This window comes from Pseudophryne corroboree, unplaced genomic scaffold (assembly GCF_028390025.1).
Source record: "Pseudophryne corroboree isolate aPseCor3 unplaced genomic scaffold, aPseCor3.hap2 scaffold_90, whole genome shotgun sequence".
Taxonomy (NCBI): domain Eukaryota; kingdom Metazoa; phylum Chordata; class Amphibia; order Anura; family Myobatrachidae; genus Pseudophryne; species Pseudophryne corroboree.
Window position 1 is genome coordinate 1,048,951 of NW_026970479.1, and position 21,095 is coordinate 1,070,045.

At 37.7% G+C, this 21,095-nt stretch overlaps 2 non-coding genes and 1 pseudogene across 2 annotated transcripts; 2 read left to right on the forward strand and 1 right to left on the reverse strand.

Moving 5' to 3' along the window:
• The first annotated feature begins 5,659 nt into the window (after positions 1-5,659).
• LOC135044966 (U1 spliceosomal RNA) lies at positions 5,660-5,823 on the forward strand. The gene has a single exon (XR_010237502.1). It is a non-coding gene; the product is annotated as a U1 spliceosomal RNA (small nuclear RNA).
• A 151-nt stretch (positions 5,824-5,974) lies between these two features.
• Positions 5,975-6,138, forward strand: LOC135045155 (U1 spliceosomal RNA). Its single transcript, XR_010237684.1, has one exon. It is a non-coding gene; the product is annotated as a U1 spliceosomal RNA (small nuclear RNA).
• A 6,090-nt stretch (positions 6,139-12,228) lies between these two features.
• On the reverse strand, positions 12,229-12,348 carry LOC135044351 (5S ribosomal RNA; annotated as a pseudogene).
• Between the last annotated feature and the right edge of the window lie 8,747 nt (positions 12,349-21,095).

The window sequence follows — 21,095 nt, forward strand, 5'->3', positions numbered from 1 at the left end:
CAGTGTCCGTAAATGCCGAGCTCATTGGTCTATCATTAATCTATGTGGACATTTTGAAGTCAGCTTATTAAAATCCAAGCCTCAGAGAATAAACGTAATTAAGTATATACATTTGTGTATGTGGAGCATTTACATTAAAGGCATCCACTATACACAATATGCATTTTTATGTATGTCAATTTTGCTGCAGCAATATATGTTAATAAAATATGATTTATATGTTTTAAAATTTAATAGTAATTAGCCATTTTTTAATTATTTATTGATTATCTCCGATAAATGGTGGGGACAGCGCTACTGATTTCCTACAGAGGGTCACACCTGTGTGGGTAGTTTTTGTGTTTTTTTGTTCAATATAGGGATTGCAATTATCCCTGTATCAGGAGCAGCAGTCTCCGCCATTGTCTAAAATCTCCTTGATCCAGCGGGTACTGGCGCCGGAGAGTGTATACTTCTGTCCACACAAGGTTGGTGTGTGGGCGGTTGTGTACACATCCAGTATCATTTATTCTTTGATTTGATTGTCTTAGGTAATTGCATCTCGGGCAGCAGGTAACTTGGGGAACCATTGATCTGGCAGCGCTTAAGTGCATAGCTGAACGATTGGAAAGACGCAATGTGTATTTAAGAGGGGGGGAAGATATACAAATTATGGAGAGGGATGAGAATTTGGAGGATATGCATGGTTTATTCAATAGACTAGAAAATCTATGTATAGAGGAAACAAGGCACTGGTGGGACCAGGTGTCCTTACAGAAATATTTAGATCAAGGTTTGATACCCAGGGGATTGAGGATTTTAAAGACCTCTACGTTTAAAGAGGACAAGCAGTTTTCAGAGGAATGGAATAAATTACTAGATAATTGTTCCATAAACCTTATGAAATTGCTTGTCAGATTTAGGGAAGACAAAGTTAGTGTGATACAGAAGGAAATTGAAAAGACCCAGGATTTGTTGAAATCTTTTTCTGAAGACAAAGGATTCAATGAAAGAGATCTGAGAGTAAATCGTAAGGTGGAGGATTTTGAAAAAACCTTAGTCTTCAGAAAAAACAACAAACTAAATCGGGATAAATTAGACTATCAAAAGGGAGAGGTTCACACTTACAATAGAAGGAGGGACAACATCTATGACCAAAAACCCTCTAAAAGGGAATTAGGACCCAGACAAAATCTTGAACATAGATTAGGTCATTACAGGGGACCAAGAACCCCAATTGATCGGAGAGATTCCAGGAGTTTTAGGAATCAGGATGAGGGGAATTGGGAACCAAATACCTATAGGAATAGGCATGATAATTTATTCCAACAAAATAGTGTCAAATCCCCAGCCCCATATTCCAAGTGGAGTAGAAGAGACTCTGGAAGGGATGATTGGGTAGATATGGGAGGGAAGAATAGGCAACAGTCGAACACCCATGGTGGCACAAATAATTTTTTGGAGGACAGCCACAGATTCCAAAACCGTCCACAAAGAAAGTACGAAGGAACAGGGTGGTCCGGAAAAAGGCAAAGAGAACAAGAGCCAGAGGAAAGAGAGGAAGAAAGAGTAGGTCAAGTAAAAAAACATGAAATTAAAGTGAAGGGAAAAGGGGTTTTTAATTTGTCCTCAAAAAAGTTGGGTCCAGATCAACTGAGATTGCTTGAAAAGGGCTTAAACTTTGCTCCCGCCCAAAAACCCAACTTATTCGATCTATTCGTTGATCTTAATAGATATATCAGAACGCTAAGTAGAAAGCGATATTTCGCGATGAAAAATATGAAGAAAAAAGGTATTGAAGGTAATCCCATTATATTGGATCAGGATGACCAATTAATGGTTGATATATTAGAATCCTTGGCAGATGAATCAACGAATGAGTCGAATAAGGAGGACTATACTAAAATATTTGATGGTAATGGGACAAACAGATTTAAAAATAAGTCTGAGTTTTACCCGCTGACTTATAGAGGGCCCTATATTGAGAGCTTCTATAAGTCAACATTAGAACAATTTAGGGAGATGTGCCAAAAATCAGAGAAACAATCGTTAAAGGATAATTTGAGTACTAAGGAACGATCAGCACTTAAAATCTTGAGGGGGGATCCCTCCTTGACTATTAAACAAGCTGATAAAGGCGGTGGGATTGTGGTAATGGATACAGTGATGTACTTGGCGGAGGCCAATAGACAATTAAACAACGTCCACCTGTATTCAAGACTGACCCACAATCCCACCGCACAGTTTCAAAAGGAATTAAAAATCTTGCTAAATAGGGCAGTGGATTTAGGTGCTATATCCAGAGAAACTCAATGTTTTTTGTTTTCTGATAATCCGGTAATTCCCACGTATTATTGTCTTCCAAAAGTACATAAAACTTTAATTAACCCCCCGGGAAGACCCATTATTGCGGGGGTAGATTCATTGACCAGCAATTTATCTTTTTTTATAGACAGTTTTTTACAGGGTTATGTTGTCAAATTAAAATCACACATTAAGGACACTACACATTTTTTAAATTTAATTAAAAATATTAAATGGCAGTCAACTTATTGTTTTATCACATGTGATGTAGAATCATTATATTCTAACATTGAGCACCAGTTGGGGATTGAGGCAGTGGCATTTTATCTGTTAAGAGACCCTAATATAGGGGAAGAATTGCGGTGGTTGATTTTGGAGAGTATTAGATTTATACTCGTACATAATTATTTTATTTTTGATAAACGATATTATTTACAGACTAGGGGGACGGCCATGGGAACCAGGTTCGCTCCGAGTTTCGCCAACCTGTTTATGGGGCGGTTCGAGGAACAACATGTGTGGACCAGTGATCTCGGGGCGAGCCTGGTTCTTTATGGCCGTTTCATTGATGATTTATTTTTCATTTGGGAGGGGAGCACTGAATCAGCAGAAGAATTTGTTGCCAGTTTGAATTGCAATAATTATGGTTTGAAGTTTACGGGGTACTGCCACCCCACACAGGTCACTTTTTTGGATATAGCACTTAAGATCGAAAATGACATCATTATAACAAATACTTTTGTTAAGGAGGTAGATCAAAACCGATATTTACATTACAAAAGTAGTCATTTACAACGATGGAAGGATAATATACCGAAGGGCCAGTTCCTTCGGATAAAAAGGAATTGTTCCACCAAAGAAGGAGCAAGAGAACAAATGGAATCTCTCTATGGGGCGTTTCTTACGCAGGGGTATCCAATATCTGTTCTTGACCAGGCTTGGAAGGAGGTGGAAAATATGGAAAGAGACCATTTATTGGATACCACCAGCAAAAATACTAGAAAGAAAAATAACAAAATGACGGATAGGACAACAATGTTTGTTACTAAGTATAATACTAGTGCATACAAGATCAAGAGGATAATTAAGAAGAACTTTTCTATTCTCAAGTTGGATGAGATGTTGAACTCCAATGTAGTCCTTAGTGAACAGGTAATATTTCGGAAGTCAGATAGTCTGAAGTCCGCACTAGCTCCAAGTTTTTTTAGGAGACCTGGGGAAAAATCCATGGCTCCAGATGCCCAAGGGGGACAAATAGATACATGGATACCCAAACCGCCATTAGGGTTCCATAAGTGTGGTAGACTAAACTGTACAACATGCAAACACACAAAAAAGAAAACCACACAATTTGTCTCATCTGTATCGGGAGAGAAATTCAATATAAAAAGTTTTCTGAATTGTAGATCCATGTATGTTATCTACGTCTTACAGTGTGGTTGTGGAGCACAGTACGTGGGGCGCACCACTCGGGCACTTCACGTTAGGTTCATGGAGCATAAAAGACAGATAGATAAAAAAGTAGGAAACACCTACCTATACCGCCATATTTTGGAATGCAATGGAGGGAAAAGTGATAATCTACAAATCATGGCAATTGAACAAGTGGCGGTAACCAGTAGAGGAGGTGATAGGTATAAAAGGTTATGTAAGAAAGAGGCTTTCTGGATCTTTAGCCTAAAAACCTTGATCCCGCAGGGTCTGAATGATACGGTTGAGTTAAATAAAATCTAAGTTCAAATGTTTAATATTTATAATATAAATATTTGATTTTTATAAATATCATTCTTGACATATAATATATGGGGGGGTGGGATAGGATATGGTTCCTTATGATGCTGGATTAAGGAGATGGAGATAACAGGATTATGTATAACAATACGAAGGGGTGTAATTATGTATTTGAACCACAAGATGGCGTGTGGGGATCTAAATTATAAATTATAAAGTACAAATTATAATCAAAATTAGTCCCCTTTTATTTCCGAGTAATGATACTGTTGAGCAGTATATTTAATATATTTATCACCTGTGCTAATAAAATAGGATGTGTTGACTAGTATTAATATTGTTCTTAAATACGGTCATATTTGTACTGATGTTGTCAAATAAGACATGGATTACTTGTAATCATGATAAATTAATTATGATTAAACTAAGTGACGTAATCTTGTTGAGCAAATTGCATTAGAGTTCAGTATAATTGAATATGAAGTTGTAGATAATTATGTTTTAAAACGAGGCTTGATTCTGATATTGTTAATAAGAACGATGGATGCAACTTCCGGGTGTGATAATGAGGCTTGGATCGTGTGTTTTAACCAGCTAAAATGGCCGCTGGAGTCTATTTAAAGTTTGTAATGAGACTGAGGCTTGGAACGCACGTTTGAGTGCGCATGCGCGAATGGCCGCGGGAATTTCAAATAAGTGGGGCTATATAAAGTGTTCATTGGGATGATGGTCATTCGAACTGAGGAAGCCGCTGAACGCACTGGGAAGGCGGAGAAACGCGTTTTCGAAGGACCTACTGGCAGTGACTATCACCTCCTGCTTGTTTTACACGATCACCGGCTTCTGGCTACGACAAAACAGCCAGTCCACCTGCAATTGCGGTTAGCCACCAGCAGAGGGAGCCGGAGCACTGTGGACGGATTCCCGTGGATATTGTCTCCAGATATTCTGCAGTAAATGGACAAGCACCAGCAGAGGGAGTCTTTCCAATTGGGACGGTCCTAAACAGACTGTTCTAAAGAGGTGAATGAAAAACTTATCGCCCATGGTAACTATCCATTCAAAGTGATATATGTGTGCACACATCTTTTTCGGGACATTAATTAATTAAGGACATACTCATGCAAGCAGTGTCCGTAAATGCCGAGCTCATTGGTCTATCATTAATCTATGTGGACATTTTGAAGTCAGCTTATTAAAATCCAAGCCTCAGAGAATAAACGTAATTAAGTATATACATTTGTGTATGTGGAGCATTTACATTAAAGGCATCCACTATACACAATATGCATTTTTATGTATGTCAATTTTGCTGCAGCAATATATGTTAATAAAATATGATTTATATGTTTTAAAATTTAATAGTAATTAGCCATTTTTTAATTATTTATTGATTATCTCCGATAAATGGTGGGGACAGCGCTACTGATTTCCTACAGAGGGTCACACCTGTGTGGGTAGTTTTTGTGTTTTTTTGTTCAATATAGGGATTGCAATTATCCCTGTATCAGGAGCAGCAGTCTCCGCCATTGTCTAAAATCTCCTTGATCCAGCGGGTACTGGCGCCGGAGAGTGTATACTTCTGTCCACACAAGGTTGGTGTGTGGGCGGTTGTGTACACATCCAGTATCATCTATCCCAAATCATACTTATTTTGCATAGGAGATACTATTGTCATGAAGATTGTTCTCCCAGGGTGAGGTTCATTCATTGCATTCTGGGTATGCTGACCCCTGTGATTTCCCCAAATGTGGGAAACTCGACTGCATTATTTGTGGTAGTGGTGGACTGTGTTTGTGCTTTCCTCTGGTCAGCTCTGGTAAAAGTCAGATTTCTTTGTCTCAGATCTTCCTCTAGCCTTGTTCTTCTTTTGAGAGTTCCCTTGTGCTGCCTCAGTTGGATCTCCTTCACTTGAAAGGTAGTGCCCGAGCAGCGACCCTCCCCAGCTCTAGCCCAACTCCTACTAACCTGCCAGGTGAGATACTATGATCATGAAGGTGCTTCTCCCAGGGCAAGGCTCACCCATTGCACTCTGGGTGTGCTGCCCCTTGCGATTTCCCCAAATGTGGGAAACTTGACTGCATAATTTGTGTTTCCCCTGGACGGCTCTCGTATAATTCAGATCTCTTTGTCTCAGGTCTCTCTCCAGCCTAGTATGCTGTCTGTTTCCACTTCTCTTTTCTTGAGCCCATCCCTTCTATAACCTTGTGCACTATCCTGACTTCTCCTCCCGTCTGCTTACTTTGTGCCTTCCAATGCACAATGCAAACTACAGGTAGTGCTGCAGGGCCCACACCCTTTTACTTGCCTTACAGAGCAGCTCTGGAGCTGTTACAGTACCCAGCTGCTGCAAGAAATCAGCTTGAATGCTTTAGGGGCTGGGGCATGGCCAACATGAGCCCCACACCGAAGGAGGGTGGGGGTGTTTATTGCGAACTAGGGGTCATCCAAGCGTCGCAAAAGGCCGCCATGCCCTGCATATCCCTTTTCTCTTTTCAGAAGCAGACGAGGGATGAAGCCAACTTTGACCCACTGCTTGGATGACATAATTTGCTGCCTTTCCAATGAAGCAAGTTTAATTTAGTAATAGGTGAAAAACCATCCCTACAAAGGTGTTAATCAGATACTTGGCTTTGTGGACACTTTTCAGAGAACAAATTTGTTAGCATAAAAATAAAGCCAGAAAATGAAGAGCTGTTTAATCACTCAATTGGATTTTTCTGCAAGCGTATTTCTTTTTCTCTGCAACCCACTGCTAAGTTGTGCTTCCTAGCTGTTCTTTTATAAAATCACTTAATCAAATCTAACTCTGATTACATCAGAGAAGGCCAGGTACCCTACACCATAAGAGGGGGCTTGAAATTTTGACTTGTCTACTTAAAGATCACCAAAATCTGATAACAAGGTAAATTACGTCCCTGGGTAGGATTGAACTACCAACCTTTTGGTTAATAACCGAACACGCTAACTGATTGCGCCACAGAGACACATTGCAAAAGCATATACTGACAAAGGCTAATAAGCATTCATCTAGAACGTTTCCTAGAAAAACTTTAAAAAGTCAATAATCTGGAGAGTTTTTGTAAGATGTTTCTTCCATCAACCAATGAAGAAACACATTGGTACTTTCCCATGATGAGTGAGTGTTTCAGGATCTCTTGCACTTACATGTGCAGCAGAGTACTGCAATGGAAGCATGCTGTGCCCATAACCCAGAGGTAGGCAGATTGAAACTATCCTCTGCTATATGCATTTTTTTTTGTTAATTAAAGTAATCCAAAACTGGGATTGATATTTTTGCTCTTTTATTTTTACTTAAAGTACAATAACTTTTATTATTTTAATTTGTTTTAATAGTATATTGACAGTATTGTTTTCTTTCAAAAATCCACTTAATTTTCTTTACCCTATTATTCAAATGGTAATTGACAAAAACAAACTACATTGTCACCAGAAGAGCAATACAAAATGTACAAGTGATATATTAAAATCATCTTTCCAGCTTGAATTTCAATGATGCATTGGGGCAACGATTTTGTGAGAAACCTCTTCACCCTTAAATAAAGATTTTCTTAATTCCTTACCTGTGTGCTAATTAGATATCACCTTGTTTTCACATTAAACAGACTTCCACATGAGAAAGCAGCAAGGATGCAGTGGCGTTAATGTTTCCTGGTGTCAACCTGTATTATTTCAGTAGATATTGAAATGAGGATGCATCTTGCTGCCTTTCCAATGAAGCATGTTTAATTTAGTAATAGGTGAAAAACCATCCCTACAAAGGTGTTAATCAGATACTTGGCTTTGTGGACTCTTTTCAGAGAACAAATTTGTTAGCATAAAAATAAAGCCAGAAAATGAAGAGCTGTTTAATCACTCAATTGGATTTTTCTGCCAGCATATTTCTTTTTCTCTGCAACCCACTGCTAAATTGTGCTTCCTAGCTGTTTTTTTTATAAAATCACTTAATCAAATCTAACTGATTACATCAGAGTAGGCCAGGTACCCTACACCATAAGAGAGGGTTTGAAATTTTGACTTGTCTACTTAAATATCACCAAAATCTGATCACAAGGTCAATTACGTCCCTGGGTGGGATTGAACCACCAACTTTTTGGTTAATAGCCGTACACACTAACTGATTGCGCTACAGCGACACTTTGTGAAAGTACATACTGACAAAGGCTAATAAGCATTCATCTAGAACGTTTCCTAGAAAAACTTTAAATAGTCAATAATCTGGAGAGTTTTTGTAAGATGTTTCTTCCATCAACCAATGAAGAAACACATTGGTACTTTCCCATGATTAGTGAGTGCTTCAGGATCTCTTGCACTTACATGTGCAGCAGAGTACTGTAATGGAAGCATGCTGGGTCCATAACCCAGAGGTAGGCAGATTGAAATTATCCTCTGCTATATGCATTTTTTTTTTGTTAATTAAAGTAATCCAAAACTGGGATTGATATTTTTGCTCTTTTTATTTTACTTAAAGTACAATAACTTTTACCTTTTTAATTTGTTTTAATAGTATATAGACAGTATTGTTTTCTTTCAAAAATCCACTTAATTTTCTTTACCCGATTATTAAAATGGTAATTGACAAAAACAAACTACATTGTCACCAGAAGAGCAATACAAAATGTACAAGTGATATATTAAAATCATCTTTCCAGCTTGAATTTCAATGATGCATTGGGGCAACGATTTTGTGAGAAACATCTTACCCTTAAATAAAGATTTTCTTAATTCCTTACCTGTGTGCTAATTAGATATCACCTTGTTTTCACATTAAACAGACTTCCACATGAGAAAGCAGCAAGGATGCAGTGGCGTTAATGTTTCCTGGTGTCAACCTGTATTATTTCAGTAGATATTGAAATGAGGATGCATCTTGCTGCCTTTCCAATGAAGCAAGTTTAATTTAGTTATAGGTGAAAAACCATCCCTACAAAGATGTTAATCCGATACTTGGCTTTGTGGACACTTTTCAGAGAATAAATTAGTTAGCATAAAAATAAAGCCAGAAAATGAAGAGCTGTTTAATCACTCAATTGGATTTTTCTGCCAACATATTTCATTTTCTCTGCAAACCACTGCTAAATTGTGCTTCCTAGCTGTTTTTTGATAAAATCACTTAATCAAATCTAACTCTGATTACATCAGAGTAGGCCAGGTACCCTACACCATAAGAGGGGGTTTGAAATTTTGACTTGTCTACTTAAAGATCACCAAAATCTGATGACAAGGTCAATAACATCCCTGGGTGGGATTGAACCACCAACCCTTTGGTTAATAACCAAACACACTAACCGATTGCACCACAGAGACACTTTGCAAAAGTACATACTGACAAAGGCTAATAAGCATTCATCTAGAACGTTTCCTAGAAAACTTTAAAAAGTCAATAATCTGGAGAGTTTTTGTAAGATGTTTCTTCCATCAACCAATGAAGAAACACATTGGTACTTTCCCATGATGAGTGAGTGCTTCAGAATCTCTTGCACTTACATGTGCAGCAGAGTACTGCAATGGAAGCATGCTGGGCCCCTTAACCCAGAGGTAGGCAGATTGAAACTATCCTCTGCTATATGCATTTTTTTTTTGTTAATTAAAGTAATCCAAAACTGGGATTGATATTTTTGCTCTTTTATTTTTACTTAAAGTACAATAACTTTTACCATTTTAATTTGTTTTAATAGTATATTGACAGTATTGTTTTCTTTCAAAAATCCACTTAATTTTCTTTACCCTATTATTAAAATGGTAATTGACAAAAACAAACTACATTGTCACCAGAAGAGCAATACAAAATGTACAAGTGATATATTAAAATCATCTTTCCAGCTTGAATTTCAATGATGCATTGGGGCAACGATTTTGTGAGAAACATCTTCACCCTTAAATAAAGATTTTCTTAATTCCTTACCTGTGTGCTAATTAGATATCACCTTGTTTTCACATTAAACAGACTTCCACATGAGAAAGCAGCAAGGATGCAGTGGCGTTAATGTTTCCTGGTGTCAACCTGTATTATTTCAGTAGATATTGAAATGAGGATGCATCTTGCTGCCTTTCCAATAAAGCAAGTTTAATTTAGCAATAGGTGAAAAACCATCCCTACAAAGATGTTAATCAGATACTTGGCTTTGTGGACACTTTTCAGAGAACAAATTTGTTAGCATAAAAATAAAGCCAGAAAATGAAGAGCTGTTTAATCACTCAATTGGATTTTTTTGCCAGCATATTTCTTTTTCTCTGCAAACCGCTGCTAAATTGTGCTTCCTAGCTGTTTTTATAAAATCACTGAATCAAATCTAACTCTGATTACATCAGAGAAGGCCAGGTACCCTACACCATAACAGGGGTTTTTGAAATTTTGACTTGTCTACTTAAAGATCACCAAAATCTGATAACAAGGTCAATTACATCCCTGGGTGGGATTGAACCACCAACCTTTTGGTTAATAGCCGTACACACTAACTGATTGCGCCACAGCGACACTTTGCAAAAGTACATACTGACAAAGGCTAATAAGCATTCATCTAGAACGTTTCCTAGAAAAACTTTAAATAGTCAATAATCTGGAGAGTTTTTGTAAGATGTTTCTTCCATCAACCAATGAAGAAACACATTGGTACTTTCCCATGATGAGTGAGTACTTCAGGATCTCTTGCAATTACATGTGCAGCAGAGTACTGTAATGGAAGCATGCTGGGTCCATAGCCCAGAGGTAGGCAGATTGAAACTATCCTCTGCTATATGCGTTTTTTTTTGTTAATTAAAGTAATCCAAAACTGGGATTGATATTTTTGCTCTTTTATTTTTACTTAAAGTACAATAACTTTTACCATTTTCATTTGTTTTAATAGTATATTGACAGTATTGTTTTCTTTCAAAAATCCACTTAATTTTCTTTACCCGATTATTAAAATGGTAATTGACAAAAACAAACTACATTGTCACCAGAAGAGCAATACAAAATGTACAAGTGATATATTAAAATCATCTTTCCAGCTTGAATTTCAATGATGCATTGGGGCAACGATTTTGTGAGAAACATCTTCACCCTTAAATAAAGATTTTCTTAATTCCTTACCTGTGTGCTAATTAGATATCACCTTGTTTTCACATTAAACAGACTTCCACGTGAGAAAGCAGCAAGGATGCAGTGGCGTTAATGTTTCCTGGTGTCAACCTGTATTATTTCAGTAGATATTCAAATGAGGATGCATCTTGCTGCCTTTCCAATGAAGCAAGTTAAATTTAGTAATAGGTGAAAAACCATCCCTACAAATGTGTTAATCAGAAACTTGGCTTTGTGGACACTTTTCAGAGAACAAATTTGTTAGCATAAAAATAAAGCCAGAAAATGAAGAGCTGTTTAATCACTCAATTGGATTTTTTTGCCAGCATATTTCTTTTTCTCAGCAACCCACTGCTAAATTGTGCTTCCTAGCTGTTTTTATAAAATCACTGAATCAAATCTAACTCTGATTACATCAGAGAAGGCCAGGTACCCTACACCATAAGAGGGGGTTTGAAATTTTGACTTGTCTACATAAAGATCACCAAAATCTGATAACAAGGTCAATTACATCCCTGGGTGGGATTGGACCACCAACCTTTTGGTTAATAGCCTTAGGAAAAAATGGGTTTAGAAGGGAACCGCACCAGTTCAAACAATAATGTATAAACAATTAGTAACCTCTGAAAAACTGAATTTAAATAGAATTTTTTCTGTATATGGCAAGTAAAGGTGTAGTAGGAATTGTTCTCAACACCAAAGTTGCTTTCAGTGGTGCTCCCTAGAGTCAGAAAGTATCAAGTACCAAAAAATAACCAAAGAAGGTTCAAAGGAAAGGACTCTTTTGTGGGAGCACTCTTGATTCAGAGGAAAATATTAATAAATTTTCAAAATGACAAATTAATTAGCATGAGTCAAATCCTAGGAGTAACTGTGTGTGAAATACATAGCTATGCGAATTATTGATAATGAATATTCGTGATATTAAATTCACGATTACTAAATTGCCGGAGAGTAGAATTCTGTGATGTCTATGCCGAAAAGGAATCTGCATTTATTGAGATAAATGACCATCATTCATACTGCTGATATCCATTAAGGATTATATAGGTGCAGAAAATAAAATCATTGGTCATGCAAATCCCAATATGACATAAAGTTGAGTGCCACTGTGTCCAATAGTCAACGTTTTTTTGCAGTACCAGAGTGTTCAAAGGAGGTCTCCCTTCCTTGTACTAACCCGGCCTTTCACTGCTTAGCTTCCAAGTTCGGAAGAGATTGGGCATCTCCAGTGAAGTATGACCGCAAATGTTGGACTTCCTAGGTCACTCCAAATATATGTCAATTAGTAGCTGTATGTCAGGAGTGGAAATAGCAAGTGATTTGTAACAATTATGTTACAAAGGAAAATTACATGCAATCAGCTAAATCACCAGCACATGACACGGTGGTCACAAGGATTAATTACATCTGAATGACACGGCGGTCATGAGAATACATATATATGATTATAAATAATCAGCAGATGCAAATAAGAAAAGTCACAGACAGGGGAGGAAACAATTAACGTATGCAATTATCCTAATAATCACCAGCTGGTTAATCAGCATAAGACACAATGGTCATAGACAGAGATAATTGTACATACACCTCCTAGTTAAGTGACTGAGTTACGCTGATTGGCCTGTAATTAGCTGAAAAGACAAATATATGGCACGGCGGCCATATAGAAAAATTATATGCATGTAATGATACAATCGTCATCTAATTAATTGGTATATGACACAATGGTCACCAAAAAGATGAGTATGAGTATTATTCCTTCATTATACAGCATGTGATATTGAAATCACAGAAGACATTGTACTAAGGATAATGAGTGTGGGAAATTCACAGATGCTACATTTGATTACTAAATAATTATCCTTATATAATTTCTTGGCTCAGAGCAAATAATATCTGACAGACGGGCGGTGTAAAAACGAGCAAAATAAATGAAACAGCGGGTTATAATTTCACCCGCAATGTCTGTAAATTAATTTTGCAGAAAAAAGGGGGAAAAAAATAATAACAAATAAAGAAAAAATAACTGAAAATATCAGATATAAAGTGTTGCAGTTAGGTACTGAAGCGGTAATGAGATATTTCTCCGTGTCGTATATACGATACCAGTACTGTGTGAGGCTGTGTGGAAGCTCCAGGGATTGCAGCGGCGTGTATCCGTGTCGGAGTTCCGGGTGAGCGGTGGTTAGGTGCCGTTGCTATGGGGATGCTTCTAAAGTCTCTGCCGCGTCTGTCCGTGGTCTCTCCAAGGAGAGCGATAGCTGAGGCCGTTGCCTAGCAAGGTCTGAGCACTCCGGCTGGCGCGGTCACGTGTGCGCTTCACGTGATCGCTATTCCTCCTGACGTACGTTTCGCAAGAAAAGCTTGGTCACAGGACGTGATGAGGTCACTGGGGATTCCAGTTTAAGTAGAGCAGAGCTCATGATTGATTGGATAAAGTTAGTGATGGACATACTGATCCCCCAATCGTAGTAACATGGGGTGAATCTGTCAAACCGTGTGTCATAGCTAATTGTAACCGCCTGGGTTTAATAGGTTTGACAGAATGATTAATTAGCTGGCTGTGCTTGAGAGAAAAAAAAATATATATATATAATAATAATTATATATGATATATAATAAAGGAAAAATGTGCAGTAAAAATTATGTATATATATATGTGTAAATAAATTGATAGAAAATTAGAAAAATAGAAGAGCTTGATTGAGAAAAATTATTATGGTGAATCTTGGGGAAAGGCAGAAAAATTGAAAAAACTGATGTTAGATTGTATAAGGTTAAACGTGTGGCTGCTAGTGTAAGTTGTCTGTGTCAGTGATGGAGATGCTTGATTGATGAGTAGGATAGTGACGTGTGATAGTTGAATATGTAATATATATTATTAGAGTGAAGGGATGGGATGTGAGAGTGAAGAATAAATAAGGAATTTAAATAACTAGGGAGTGAGATAAATTAAGTAAAGCGGTTGTTGTGTTTATTGGGGAAACCTATGTGATAATATAAGGAAAAGAGAGAAAAGGATAGAGAGAAAAGAGAAGTGGTTTGAATGTGTTAGGAAGATTGTATATATATATATATATAATTTTCACTATACACTTATAAATATTTAGCTGTGAGGAGATGAGAGGGAATACTATATGGGATACCAGAGGTAGTGATAAGAGGACATTAATTTAAATATACCCCATAATTTATATGTTCATTCATGCCTGCTGGTTGTAGAGATCCCATTTTAAAGATCCATTCACTTTCTCTTTGTAGTAAATTTTCAGTTAGATTGCCTCCTCGTATTCCAAGTTTAATTTTCTCCAAGCCGAAGACTTTAAGCTCCTCCCATCTGTTTTCATGATGGGTATTGAAGTGGCGAGCAACTGAGGTAAGCTGTTTCATCTTTGCCCTGTCTGAGATGGCGTTACGTATAGATCCTACATGTTCTAGTACCCGCTGTTTAAGCGGACGGGTTGTCATGCCAACGTAGTTTTGGTTACAGCTACATTTTAGGCAATAGATAACCCCTTCAGTTTGGCAGTTTATGTAGTCTTTAATTTGTATCTTCTTTCCGAATTTGTCTTCTACTTCCTTTATTGGGTACATGTATCTGCAAGCTTTACACTTGCCACAGGGATATGTTCCAATGACGGTTGGTTTTTTTGTAGGGAGTTTTTGAAAATGGCTGCTTACAAGTCTGTCTTTAAGGTTAGTGGATCTACGCCAACTCATGGCGACCTTTGGACCCAAATTTTCAGATAAAGTGGGGTCTGCATGCAAAATATGCCAATGTTTTTGTATTGCTGTGTTCACCTTCTTCCATTCTTGACAAAAATTTCCGACAAAGCGAATGGTATTGTCAGTGTTGGAATTCTTGGGTTTTTTCTTGAAAATTAGATCCTCTCTTTTGATAGTTTTGACAGTTTTTAAAGCTTTTTTGATAGAGGTATTGCTATATCCCCTTTCACATAGTCTATTTGTCAATTCTATACTTTGTGTTGTGAATTCCTTGTCATCTGAACAGTTCCTACGGAGTCGGAGAAATTCCCCTTTTGGGATATTTTCTATAGTTGGAGGAAAGTGGGAGCTGGTTTGGTGTAGTAGGGTATTTGTTGCTGTACTCTTCCGAAATAGTTTTGTGGCAATCATTCCTTCAGAATTTTTATAGATCATTAAGTCCAAAAATGAAAGTTCTGATTGGCTTATACTGTGTGTAAGATGAATATTCAGATCATTTTGGTTAAGATGTTCTATAAATTGGTGCAACAGGTGTAAATCACCCTCCCAGATCATGAAAATGTCATCTATATATCTGTTCCACATGACGATATGAGACGTAAATCGATCATTATGGTCTTTGAAGATAATTTCCTGCTCCCACCAGCCAAGAAATATATTGGCATATGTGGGCGCACAGGCCGCCCCCATAGCCGTACCCCTTGTTTGGAGGTAGTATTTGTCGTTGAATGTGAAAAAATTGTAGTGTAACACAAAATACAATAACTTAATCAAAAAAGGATGAAAATCATTCTTGGGTTCATTGTGTAGAAAGTGTTCTACTGCTCTTATTCCATCTTTATGACCTATTGATGTATATAAAGCTTCGACATCCAGTGACACCAGGTATTGATTTTCTTCCAGTTTTAGATCGTGCAGTTTCCTCAATATATCGGTTGTGTCCTGGACATATGAGGGAAGATTCAGGACATATTGCCTGAGGTGTAGATCAAGAAAGGTACTGGCTTTTTCTGTTAAACCCCCTATCCCAGACACAATGGGTCTACCTGGGGGAGTTGCAATATTTTTGTGTACTTTTGGTAGTAGATAATAGGTTGGAATCTTGGGGTTCGGTGTCAATAGATAATCATACTCCTGTTTTGTAATTGTTCCTTGTGCTAGTGCTTGATTGAGGATATTTTCATAAATTCTTTTGTAATCTTGGAGGGGATTAAGTAATATCCGTTTATAACAGTTGGTGGTGTCAAGTTGTCGATATGCTTCTTTAATATATTCCGTTGTGGGCCAAATGACAACATTACCTCCTTTATCTGAAGATTTGATAACGACATCTTGCCATGTCTGTATTTCCCTGAGAGCAGTTCTTTCTTGTCGGGTAAGATTAGAATTACCCCGCCATTTGTGTTTGTTAATATGAATGAGGTCAAATTCTTTCGCTACAAGTTTCATAAATACCAATACTTCTGGACAGATTTGTTCCTGTGGAAAGAAGGTAGACTTCTTTTTACATCTCGGTCTGGTAGTAGGATCCACTTCCATTTGCTGGTGTTGTTCTTGTTCGAGTTCCTGCAATGCATCTAGTGCTTCTTGTTCCATCTGTGATATATCCGAAGATTGGGATTCTAAAGATGATAATGGTGTTGTTGTTACCTTATCAGCATATAGTTTGGTTAGTAGCAATTTCCTACCAAATAGCTTCAGGTCTTTTTCCCACTTGAATCTGTTGAAATACTCTGTAGGCGAAAAAGTCAGACCTTTTTGAAGTACAGATTCTTGGGCTTGTGTAAGTTCATGATCTGAGAGATTGATGATTTTTAATTTCGAGTCTTGGTCATAGTTCTGAGTTACCACCGCTCCTGTTGATGTTGTCGTCTGTAAGTGTTGCGGGTCGTTGGAGGTGAGGAATCCCATTGTCGCTGTCCTCTTCTTTTTGCGCCCCCGCCTCGTCTTCCCTCTCTTTGTCTTCCTCTTCCTATCCGTGGATCGCCTAAAAAAGATGCTGAATTTTGAGGGTTAGAGGGAATGTCACTTCTGGAGTTGGAGTGTCCTTCTCTGGTATAATCAGTGGTATCCTCAGTTCCAGAGGTTTCCGCCTCAGATGATGAATATTGGCCTGTGTATTTGGGAGGATCTTTTCTCCAAATAGGTTTTTGCCATTTGAAGATTTTCCCAGATGCAAAATCCCTTTTATCTCTCACAAATGTGGTCTTTTTTCTGTCAATGATGGTTTGTTCATAAGTTTGAAGTTCCAATTTGTTTTTCTCAAAACACCGTTGGAATTGAGGGTCTTTCTCCCAGTTTTCCAATTTCTTACCCAATTCTTCTAGGTTTTTTTCACATTCTTCCAAAATAAGATTATTGTGTTTAATAAGTACATTCATTAAGTCATTTGAGCATTTGAGGAGGATATTTTCCCATTCTTTGGTCAGATTTTCACTCGCCAGATCAAAGGTTGGGAAGACTCTTGGGCGAAGACCACGTGGAGATATTTTGTTCTTGATGTAATTTTCCAACGTCGTAAGATCCCAATTGGTCCTGATTTGTTTTCTCAGTGTCAAATTCAATTTCTGAAAGTCATCTTCCCAGCTGATGTGGGGTTCAGTGTTTACTAGATCACTTGGAAAAATATCATCCAGGTTATCCTTGTTTTTTCGTCTAGAGCTGAGCTCTTGTCTTAAACTGAAACTCATAGTCTGGTAAATGTATACAATACTCCTGGATTGAAAATATATGAGCGGGACAGGGAGTTCTAAGAGAAGAAGACCAAGACCCCTTGATATTATGACTGTGCAGGTATTCCCTGGAAAGCTGAGTTATCAGCCAAAAACGGATTAGGAAAAAATGGGTTTAGAAGGGAACCGCACCAGTTCAAACAATAATGTATAAACAATTAGTAACCTCTGAAAAACTGAATTTAAATAGAATTTTTTCTGTATATGGCAAGTAAAGGTGTAGTAGGAATTGTTCTCAACACCAAAGTTGCTTTCAGTGGTGCTCCCTAGAGTCAGAAAGTATCAAGTACCAAAAAATAACCAAAGAAGGTTCAAAGGAAAGGACTCTTTTGTGGGAGCACTCTTGATTCAGAGGAAAATATTAATAAATTTTCAAAATGACAAATTAATTAGCATGAGTCAAATCCTAGGAGTAACTGTGTGTGAAATACAGTATGAATGATGGTCATTTATCTCAATAAATGCAGATTCCTTTTCGGCATAGACATCACAGAATTCTACTCTCCGGCAATTTAGTAATCGTGAATTTAATATCACGAATATTCATTATCAATAATTCGCATAGCTATGTATTTCACACACAGTTACTCCTAGGATTTGACTCATGCTAATTAATTTGTCATTTTGAAAATTTATTAATATTTTCCTCTGAATCAAGAGTGCTCCCACAAAAGAGTCCTTTCCTTTGAACCTTCTTTGGTTATTTTTTGGTTAATAGCCTTACACAGTAACTGATTGCGCCACAGCAACACTTTGCAAAAGTCCATACTGACAAAGGCTAATAAGCATTCATCTAGAACGATTCCTAGAAACATTTTAAAAAGTCAATAATGTGGAGAGTTTTTGTAAGATGTTTCTTCCATCAACCAATGAAGAAACACATTGGTACTTTCCCATGATGAGTGAGTGCTTCAGGATCTCTTGCACTTACATGTGCAGCAGAGTACTGTAATGGAAGCATGCTGGGTCCATAACCCAGAGGTAGGCAGATTGAAACTATCCTCTGCTATATGCATTTTTTTTTGTTAATTAAAGTAATCCAAAACTGGGATTGATATTTTTGCTCTTTTATTTTTACTTAAAGTACAATAACTTTTACCATTTTAATTTGTTTTAATAGTATATTGACAGTATTGTTTTCTTTCAAAAATCCAATTAATTTTCTTTACCCGATTATTAAAATGGTAATTGACAAAAACAAACTACATTGTCACCAGAAGAGCAATACAAAATGTACAAATGATATATTAAAATCATCTTTCCAGCTTGAATTTAAATGATGCATTGGGGCAACGATTTTGTGAGAAACATCTTCACCCTTAAATAAAGATTTTCTTAATTCCTTACCTGTGTGCTAATTAGATATCACCTTGTTTTCACATTAAACAGACTTCCACATGAGAAAGCAGCAAGGATGCAGTGGCGTTAATGTTTCCTGGTGTCAACCTGTATTATTTCAGTAGATATTGAAATGAGGATGCATCTTGTTGCCTTTCCAATGAAGCAAGTTTAATTTAGTAATAGGTGAAAAACCATCCCTACAAAGATGTTAATCAGATACTTGGCTTTGTGGACACTTTTCAGAGAACAAATTTGTTAGCATAAAAATAAAGCCAGAAAATGAAGAGCTATTTAATCACTCAATTGGATTTTTTTGCCAGCATATTTCTTTTTCTCTGCAACCCACTGCTAAATTGTGCTTCCTAGCTGTTTTTATAAAATCACTGAATCAAATCTAACTCTGATTACATCAGAGAAGGCCAGGTACCCTACACCATAAGAGGGGTTTTTGAAATTTTGACTTGTCTACTTAAAGATCACCAAAATCTGATAACAAGGTCAATTACATCCCTGGGTGGGATTGAACCACCAACCTTTTGGTTAATAGCCTTACACACTAACTGATTGCGCCACAGCGACACTTTGCAAAAGTACATACTGACAAAGGCTGATAAGCATTCATCTAGAACGTTTCCAAGAAAAACTTTAAATAGTCAATAATCTGGAGAGTTTTTGTAAGATGTTTCTTCCATCAACCAATGAAGAAACACATTGGTACTTTCCCATGATGAGTGAGTGCTTCAGGATCTCTTGCAATTACATGTGCAGCAGAGTACTGTAATGGAAGCATGCTGGGTCCATAGCCCAGAGGTAGGCAGATTGAAACTATCCTCTGCTATATGCATTTTTTTTTTTGTTAATTAAAGTAATCCAAAACTGGGATTGATATTTTTGCTCTTTTATTTTTACTTAAAGTACAATAACTTTTACCATTTTAATTTGTTTTAATAGTATATTGACAGTATTGTTTTCTTTCAAAAATCCACTTAATTTTCTTTACCCGATTATTAAAATGGTAATTGACAAAAATAAACTGATGAGGATACTACTGCAGTCTTTGTTTCGTCTGTACCCGCTGAAAGAGCAGCAAAAGTTGGAGATCTTGATGGGACAGTTGAAAGGGCTTGCACTTAGAGAGGTTACTTCCTGGCCTACTGAAGAGAAGAAGACTGTGGACCAGATCCTCAACAGGCTTGCTACCACATTTGACACAAGGACAGTGTCAGAACTTAAAATGCACTTCTTTGCTCGAAAGCAACAACCAGGAGAGTCACTACGGGGCTATGCCCTCAGCTTTCAGGAAGCACTCAGAGATGTTCAGCAAGCAGACCCTGAGGAAGTGCATGACAAAGAGAAAATGTTATTGGACCAGTTCACTGAAGTTGCAAGGGGCGAATTTGTAAAAACTCAGCTGCGACTATTGAGATTGCAGAAGCCTGGAAGCACATTCCTGGATTTTAAAGAGGCTGCGATTAAAGTTCTAGGCTCCAGTCTTACTTCAGGGGCTGTTCCACAAGAGTCTATTCCAGAGATGCCACGGTATCAAGAGAATTCTGATGCCCAGGAGTCAAGTTTTAAAGGAGCTACTTACCCACCTACAGTAAAAGGAGTGACAGTGCCATGTTCAAAGACATGCATATTTGACTCTTCTAGTGAGTTACGAAGTCTGCTGGCTGAACTGACACGTGGTGTGACAGAGATGCGCAGAGACCTGCAGATTCTGAAGAGACAGCAGGCACTGCTCCATGAAGAAATGGAATGGTGCCAGGAGAGGAGACCACTGAACAGTTCCCAATGGGACCTACATAGAAACAGGGAGACACTTTTTTCCAACCACTTTGCCTCCCAAAGGCGACCCATTTTTCAAAGCTGTGAAGGAAGCGGACAAATTAAGAGAGAATTTGAGCAGCCAGATCATTTAAACTCCAAATTCATGTGGTTAACCCGTTATGTTAGCCAATGCCCGGTGGTTCAAGTTTGCATCAATGGAGTCTCAATGCCCGCTCTCTTAGACACTGGATCACAAGTGACCACAATACAAGCAACACAGTTTGAGCAGCATTGGACTGAGGAACAGATGTTTCCGTCAACTTCCACATTGATAAACCCGATTGCAAGCAATGGGCACTGCATCCCTTGCAAAGGATACTGGGAAGCTGAAATTCAAATCGGACGAACAGTGCTACCACAGCAAG